Genomic DNA, 9,045 nt, shown 5'->3' with positions numbered 1-9,045 from the left:
TATGTAAACGTATTCAGTCGTCCTTTTTCTTTTGTTGCTGAAGACTTAGTTGTACCTGCTGTTATCCTTGCTATTTAATTATATATACAGTAGTTCAGATTATTGTGGCCATCTTTGATATATTTCAATCGCTTTCTCTGGCTAATACCTACCAGTCTATTACATACTGAAATTGAATTTTGCTCATGATTGTGACACAATCTCTGGAAAAAAAATATATCAGCTAAATAACTCGCGTGGCAAAAGTTTGGTACTTGTCAACATTAACAGGCTTGTTTACCAGTAGTGTGTCTTAATTAGCACGCTGGTATTGTTTGGGGTTCAAAGTAAGTAATATTCCCTCTAAACTCGATAACATTGTATGACTTTTGAGGAAAGGATATACAAATCAGAGTATCCAACTATAGAGTTAGTCAAAATGATGAGGATGTCCACATAAGAGCAAATACAAAATCACTCAAACCAACTCTCAAAATCTTATTTGCATGATTTTCATCTCACCCCTTCCATGATGTTTAATTAACTGATTTTTCGAGTTTTACTGACTAGTGAGAATTAGCTACTTTGATTACCTCCGTCACGTGAATAGCATGAACAGTTTTATCATGATTCAAGTAAAGGCAGATATGCTAAGGGCTTACCGAAGATTTTACATTTAGTACTAAGATTAAGCTCTTTATTTTCCTACTTTAAACTTCTAAGTTCTAGACTGAAAAATGAGAGCAAACTGTTTTTCTCCTCTCCGACAGCGGCAAACCCTAGATCAAAGGTTTAGTTCGTCGATCTCCTTGGCTTGCACAGAGGCCAATCTTTCTTGTGTTGCCTATTCTGCGTTCTCCTTGAGTTTGTGGCTCTCTTCCCTTCAACCCATAGGTTGTTGCACCCGATTCTCTTTAGCTTGTCGATCGGGATCACTCGGTGTCGCTAGGAAAGTACATTTTCCAGGGAATAGATCTCCAGTAGATTATAGACAAACGGTGTCTTTCTCCGTCAATAACCTTCGCATCTGGGATCCCGGTGCAGGTTTTTTATGGCAGAGGAGGATAAAGAGGTTCCAGGGTCTTTGAGGCGTTGGGAGTGCCAACGAGTTGTTAGGGTGCGTGGTCGCCTTTTTCCCGCGAGGGACGGCGGCCCAGCGATCGAGGCTTCTCAGACGTGGAGGCGTCCTGTTTCAGGACTTGCTCCGACGTAGAGACGTCCTGTTTCAGGACTTGCAGTTCTGCTTCCTTCTTTTCCAGCATGCGCCGCCGGTGGCGCAACTCTGTGTTGGGCGTAACCCGAACAGGGTTTGCTCACTTTGCTACAATCCAGGGCTAGGTACAGCGGCGGTTGGTCGGTGGTCACAGAAGGAGTGGTGGTCTGAGTGCCCAGATCATTCCTATATGGGCCTGGTTTTGGTTTCTGTTGGGTCTGGTGTGGGTTGTGGTCTTTAGACCCACTCATTCTTGGGTCTGGTAGGGCTGGGCACGGGCCGGGCTGTGTATATAATTTGAAGGGCCCGAACCCCGCCCGTTATTTTCGGGCCGGGCCCAAATTTTGTGTTTTAAAGTCTGGGACCGAATTAGGTCCGGACCGTTTTTTTCCGGGCCGGTTTTCAGGGCTTTCGGGCCCAAATTGGCCTTGGAAAAAATTTTAAAAAAAAACTTGCTGTCATGATCAACACAATCTCAGATCATCTAATACCAAGCTTTGAATACCCTCCCTTCACATAGACTAGGTGAGCCTGCGGAACGAATCCAAATCTTCCTCTTTGTAGGTGCCATTTAACCCTTAAATATATGCTCTATATATGCTGTTGGCTAAGGGATACACAATGATACAAAATTGCAGGATTGGATATAATCAACTTTGTAATCCAAATTGCAAAACTTGCATATGCACTGAATTCTCCTAAAATCCAAGTGATAGCCCAAACTCTCTATTCAACACATAGGGACACCAATTTCCTTTTGAGATATGAGATTTCATCTAAACCAGCAATCTTATCAAAAAAAAAAGATTTCAGATCTTGAATCAAAGCCACAAGTTATAGAGAAACTTATGCAATATTTCTGGATTCGGCATAGGTGCATAACCACCAGCGAAGATCCGATGGGGTGAGCTCAATGAGGACGACGACAAGGACCTGGACGCCGAAGCAGGTAGAGACGGAAAGCGACGACGCAGCGCAGAGGTCAGTGGTGGAGATGGAGTGGAGGAAGGAGTTGGGTGTGCAATCTCCAGATGAAGAATCACAGAGAAGCAGAAATAGTTGCGAAGATTGTGAAGTTTCTTTATATTAGGCTTCGGGATTGAGGTTTTGTGATAGATTAAGCTTCCTTTAGAACTAACATGGAAGAGGAAGAAGAAGAAGAAGAAGAAAAAACTGAAGGACTAACGCGTGGAGAGAAGAAGGACGCATGGAGAGAATAAAAGACCTAATAATGAAATATACGGGCTTGACGAGCTTTTCTTCTTTGAGAACACAAGGCCCGGGCCTGGACCGTTTTTATATACTTCAAGCCCGGACAGAATCGTTTCGCGTAAAAAAAATTTAGGGCACGGACCGTTCGGGCCGGGCTGTGACGGGTCGGGCCGGTCTTTCGGGCTAAAATGCCTAGCCCTAAATCCGGGAGATTGTTTTTATATATCGAAGTGGGGTTTGTTCCTATGATTTAGCAACTTCGTAGTCACTCACTCACTCTCTGTACACACATGTTCTGTTACAGGCTCATAGCAAGTGAAGGTCTTGCGTACAGCACCCGTACAATTAGTGACTTAACAAGGGGTATTTTGGGTATTTCACTTTTAAAAAGCAGGGACAATTTTGAAATAAGGATAAAGTTTGTTGAATTTTGATTGGTCAGCCGCACCGCCACGTGGTTTAGCTGACGTATGTAAGAATTTTTCTTATAGCAATATAGACTGACGTTCTTTTCTAAAAAAAAATCTCTTTACTTTCCTTAAAACAATTTTATTTCACCCCTCAAATTTTCGTTAGGGTGTGGCTAATGCCACCCTACTAACCACTTTGTTCACCCTACATATGCTTTTTTAATTTCAACTTTCCTTTGTTCACCCATTTGCAGTACCTAAAATATCATTTTCTAATACTATTTTGTTCACCCTACATTCTCTTCTCACCCTATATATATATATATATATATGACACTTCCACTTAGGGATCCCTTTTTTTGGTCTTTTCTAGGGATAGGGCATTAGACCAACTTTTCGATCACATTTCGTCATCTCAACCGTTTAGTTTTTAGGTCCTAATGTGTAGATCATTTATGCAAATTTTCAGCCAAAATGGTGATCGTTAAGGTATCAAGCTAGATTAAATCAATGGACGAACCAAATCTGTCAAACTTGAACCGTTCATACTTATAATCTTAAATCGCCATTTTGAATGCCTTAACTGTAATCAATTTGGCTGAGAATTTGCAGAAATGATCTACACATTAGGACCTAAAAACTGAACGGTTGAGATGCGAAAATATGATCGAAAAGTTGGTCAAATGCCCTATCCCTAGAAAAGATAAAAAAAAATGATCCCTCACTAAAAGGGCATTGTGTGTGTGTGTGTGTGTGTGTATTAATTGCAAGTTTACTTTGTTCACCCATTTTGCTGTACCTAAAATATCTTCTTTTTTTTCAAGCAATTAAGAGAAACTTCAGATGAAGGGAAGAAGGGGTCTATAAGTGTATACTTGATGTTGGTACTAGGGCAAAATATCTAAACTTGATTTTGAATGTACAGAGTTTACCCTCCTCGTTTTTGTCATAGTAGTTCAAGTAGGAGAAGGGATTAAAATGTTGGCCGGAGAGGCGGCCTCAAGGTAATCTTGTTTTCAAGTTTTGACTACAAAGGAACAGTCTTGCTCGGAAAGGAATAACCTGGGGAAGTTTAGAATGATGGTGCTTGACTGAATTACCCAATGAACATCAATCTGCATTCAGTTTATTGGTTCTTTCCATTATAAATGGTTCACTACTGATGGATTGAAACATATGAGATATGATTAGACCAATTTTCTTTTCTCTTCTGGAAATTATGATTTGTCACTGCATTATAAAAAAACAAATGAGTTACCATTCAATTGCTTAATTGCATTAATAAGTATTTTTTCTTTAGGGGATAAGAAAAAAAAATTTGTAATACTTAACAAGATATTGTTTTTTATTGTAATTTTATATAAGAATATTTTAGTCTTTCAATAAAATAATAGGGTGAACAAATTAGTTAGTAGAGTGGCATTAGCCGCACCCTTTTCGTTAACCTATTTTGTTACTATAAAAAATAATTCAAGATTTATATTTTTTTATTACAACAGCAATTGGGATTACAACAACAATTAGTCATGACTTTATATCACGACCTTCCACTTGTAGGGGATTCAAATTTGTTGATCGAGTTTGGTTCAAAAGGTGTCATAAATGTTTTTAAAATGATTGATTTAAATGTGATTGCAGCTAAATGCACCAAAACTTTGGAATCATTGTTACACCCTATAATACATTTGGGACCGTGACCACTTATCCAATTTCAGCTTAAAAATTGTCCACTTACTCCACTAAGAGTTTTTTAACCCCATTTACTCAATCTAACAACTACTGATAGTTTTGCCCTCATTAATCAAATTGAAACTCATCGTCTCTCTCCTCTCAGAATATCTCTCCTCCCGGACTCTCTCTCTCTCTCTCCGGCCGGCCTCCATCCCAGTCGCTACTGGCTCTACTGCCATCGCCGTGGAGCAAGAAGGAATGGGTCCTCCAGGAAATCGACTAAAACGACATCGTCAGCGCCTCTTGGAGATCGAACTCGCTCCTCTACCACCTTCTCCACAGCCGGCAAACGCTATCTCTGCCAGATCATGGCCGGGGAAGAGTTTATTCTGATCAACAATGGATTCAGCGGCCTTGTTCTTCCTTTGGCTCTGAGGCTCGAGAAGGAGAAGACGGAGGAGATGTTGAGGACGACGAGGATCTTAGCTTCCTCGAAGAGCCGACCATGATCTTGATTCGGCAAACTCCTCATCTTCCTCTACCGGTCCCGCCAATTCTCTGATCCTCGGCCGCTCTTCGAAGCCTCCCTAATCGAACCCAGAGCCTCGATCAGAAGAGACCCGAATTGCCGGCCTCACATTCCGGTGGGTGCCCAGAGTACTTTTTTTTTTTTTTGGGTATACTGTGAGCTCCGAGAATGGGGAAGGAAAAACAAGAAAAAAAAGTGAACATGTACAATTGAACATATAAATTGATCAATTGTGTATGTAGTGTATTCATTTTGGTTTTGGGAGTTTATGCAATTCACTTGAGGGCAATAATATGATTATTGGAGGGCAATAATATGATTATTGGGAGGCAATAATATGATTATTGGGAGGCAATAAAAAGAGTATTGGGAGGCAATAATATGAGTATTGGGAGGCAATAATATGATTATTGGGGGGCAATAATATGGTTACTGGGTATTATTAGGGGGTAATAAATTCAGACGCCAGAATCCAGTCACTAGTCCGGTAGCCGGATTCCGGTGACCGGTCGCCGGAGTTCGGCAAGGTCTCCGATGACTTCTCCAACTAAGTGACATAGAAGGAGAGGGCAAAATTGTCCCAAAAATAAATAAAAAAGAATAAAAAAAATACTTAATTGGGTATTAGTGAAATAATCTCTTATGACACGTTTACTTACTTGGAATGGAAAATAACCATGAATCGGAGACAACTGGAATGAGAGAAGAAAGGAATCGGTATTGATTCTAGATGAGTTGATTCCTAAACTCATCTCCCCCCTTCGTAATCAAATTACTAAGTATTCAGGAATCGATTCCTTATAAGGAGGTGGGACCTACACCCATTCCGATTTCTTCATGTGTTAGTAAACGCATGAATACTTTTACCTGGAATCATTCTGATTCCTTTATGTGTTAGTAAACGTAAGAATAATTTTACCCCGTAATCATTCCCTCCCATTCCAAGTAAGTAAACGTGTCATTAGAGTGTTTGGGTAAGTGGGCAATCTCTTAGAGTATTTGGGTAAGTGGACAATTTTTAAGCTAAATTTAAGTAAATGATCATTTCCCCAATACATTATTCTCTATTTTAAAAGCACGGGAGCGGGTGAACAGTAACCCGTGAAGTGATTTGACCGTTTTGCCCCTGGGGATCATGTTTTGTCGTCTTTCACTGGTTGGTTGCTCCCCGCAGTGTGTAGATTTGTTGCGTGGCTTCTAGAGAAAGCGTAGTGGGGGAGAGCCAGAGAGAGAGAGAGAGAGAAGACCTGCATCCGTCTGGGTTTGTGACTTTGAGATCGACCGAGAGCACCTGGTACTCCTTCGTCAATCTTTGATCCTCCAAAATTTGTTTTTGTTTTAGAATTGAACCATCTGTTTGTATGAAATATCAATCTGTATTTGATGTTTGATTCTGGGTTCAAATGGATTATGAAACAAGGATCAATTCTTTGGGATCCTTCTTTTCTTCTGGCTTCAATAGATATGATCGCTTTCTTAAAAAAAGATTGTGGGAACTGATCATCGGGGCAAATTACATGGCGGAGTAACAACAGGGTGTGCCCTTAACCCTAGATATTCTGCGTTTGATGATGAGAGCATAGCATAGGATTTGGGACTGTTGATCATGTTGTGGTGAGTCAAAGAGGTATGCTTTATGTATTTGTTTCTAACGTATTAGATATACAAGAAAAGAAAATATTTGTTGTGCAGTAATGAAATGACAGAATATGTGACAAAAGCTCAACTAAATGATTATGGTTAGGGGAACCAATTTAACTTTCTTTCTAAGGTAAGCCTGCTGGGAATTCCAACTTTAATAGGATTTATTTTTATTATCATTTTCTTAACTATTACAACTGTTTTAATTTATAACAGAGGGGTTTGTTATCTTTGTTATCATTTTCTCAACTATTTTGATCAATTGTCCAGAATAATGCTGAGCAGCTATGATGCTATAGGTTTCCTCTTCTTGACTATACTAGAGCTTACCAAAGAATCATGCATAGCACTACTCAATAGGGAGCCACCAAATAGACCAGTCACACCTACAACGTCGAATGCATATATAATGATGTAGTACTCAGCTTGGAATACAATCATAGAGTCTTGGATTTGATTCAAAGTTTCAAATTTTCATGATAAAGTTCACCAAAATTCACAGCCTATATTGTTTGAAGCATCAGTTGTGTTCCAAGTTATATAAATTCAAATTCATTTATAGTTTTATACCAACTTAAGAAATCTATTTCAAGCTTTGGACTTGGTTTTTTATTTATTTATTTATTTTTTAACAAGAAAAGATATTAGAGCTAGATATTGCTCTTAAAATCAAAACAATTAGAGAAATAGATGTAAGATTAGTTAAACGATTTCTAATCTTGGTTATGCTATTTACACTTTTGTTCAGCATCAGTCGATTCCTCCTTCACTCTCTCTCTCTCTCTCTCTCTCTCTCTCTCTCTCTCTCGCTCAATATCAGTGTTCAATATTATTATTTTGCATTCACATTTTTATATCACTTATTCGGTCGGTTCTAGGATTATTCACTTTTGGATTGAGTTTCTGTATTACTATAGTTTGAGTGGTATTCAATATAAGAAGTTTAACGCGTAAGTAGATTATTGTAGATATGAGGTTAGATTAGTAGCTAAATGAGATTTAGTGTCACATTGGTTTACTGTTGTTCTATTATGCTCAATTCATGCCAAAGAAAAAACAAAAATGATTTGTATCTTTAGATCTAACCTTAATCTGAGGTGTGTTTTTGCTCTATATTCTGTTGTTTTGAAGTTTCTCTGTTTAAGTGCTTCCTGATTAGTTCTTATGCTTCATGTGAGTTTATATTTGAATTTATTTTCTTTGTATGTTTGTCAGTCGTTAACACTTGGCACCAATATCATCAATCATTCCTTCTGTTTTTCCTATAGAATAGAAACTAAAGAGTTTATTTGTTTGGATAATAATAATTGTGCTAGCAGACTCTAAAAGGAAAAACTAAATGATAAAAGAAAATAATAACTTTCTGAGTTAGTTTGTTGACTCGATCGTTACCCTATTCGAAATCAGACGTGCACAGCTTATGGCCATCTTTGTAATTTTGGCTTTATGAATCCCCCCATCACTTCTTTCTATTCAATTCAACTGCCCTTTTGTTTAAACGTATTTATTAGCATCTGGAAATTTAGCTTGCCCTACGCAGGTGAATGGCATTCTCACTCTTTTGGCACATATCCAGATCGTTTTTTTTTTTTAATTGCTTCAAGCTGAATTCTTTGATGCCTTTGAGCCAGTTTGATGTTTTCAATTGGAGGTCTCAATTGGGTTTTGGTACTTGATGTGAGTTTGGATGTTGGTAATGGAAAGTAGCTTCCTTTTGATCATTTGTGAGCTACTATAGTTCTGTTTCTAATGGAAAGTTGTTCATTGTGTGATTTATGATTATGGGTTTTGGTTAGTATTGATGAAGAGCTGGTTCAAGTGTTTTTTTTTTTTTTTTGCATTTTCAGCTATGTGGTGAAATTGTTCAAAGCAATGGTCAAGTGTTTTCTGACTATATGGTTGGTTTTCATGGTTTTTGTTAGATTAGAATTAGACTACTAGCTTTACAATAAATTCCAGAACTTTGTTATTAGTAATTGGTTTTGCAAATTAGGTGTGTAATTGACAAATTGGTAGTGTATTTGGGCATGCATTAGACTTATTTCATGTCACTTCCTGACACTGAAAATTTATTCTAATCTTTTCTTCCAAATCTAAAGCATGTGTACAATATTTCTTACTGTTGTCTATTTTTCCCAGGTTCATGTGCTTCCTTCCATTTTGGATCTTTACTTGGGTTTCTAGAGTATTTTTCTCAATTGTATTTGCACTTTGTTTTGTGCTCTTTCATTTTCAGTTTCATGTTCATTGTAATTTTTCTTTCATAAGAGGTAAAGTTGATGTCCCCCTCTTCAATTGTACTTTGTTTATGAAAAAAAATGGAGTACTTTCTTTTCTTACTCTTTTTTTGTGACTTTGGGTAAATGATGTTCCGAGCAAAAGCAGTGGAA

The 9,045-nt window shown here is 38.2% G+C and overlaps 1 long non-coding RNA gene across 1 annotated transcript; it reads left to right on the top strand.

Moving 5' to 3' along the window:
- The first annotated feature begins 6,146 nt into the window (after window positions 1–6,146).
- On the top strand, window positions 6,147–8,994 carry LOC133740786 (uncharacterized). The gene is made up of 2 exons (XR_009861421.1): window positions 6,147–6,641; window positions 8,795–8,994. It is a non-coding gene; the product is annotated as an uncharacterized LOC133740786 (long non-coding RNA).
- Window positions 8,995–9,045: the final 51 nt, after the last annotated feature.

The sequence above is a fragment of the Rosa rugosa genome, chromosome 3 (assembly GCF_958449725.1).
Source record: "Rosa rugosa chromosome 3, drRosRugo1.1, whole genome shotgun sequence".
Taxonomy (NCBI): Eukaryota; Viridiplantae; Streptophyta; class Magnoliopsida; order Rosales; family Rosaceae; genus Rosa; species Rosa rugosa.
The sequence above is the reverse complement of the archived record's forward strand: the minus strand, read 5'-3'. Positions and strand labels throughout refer to the sequence as shown.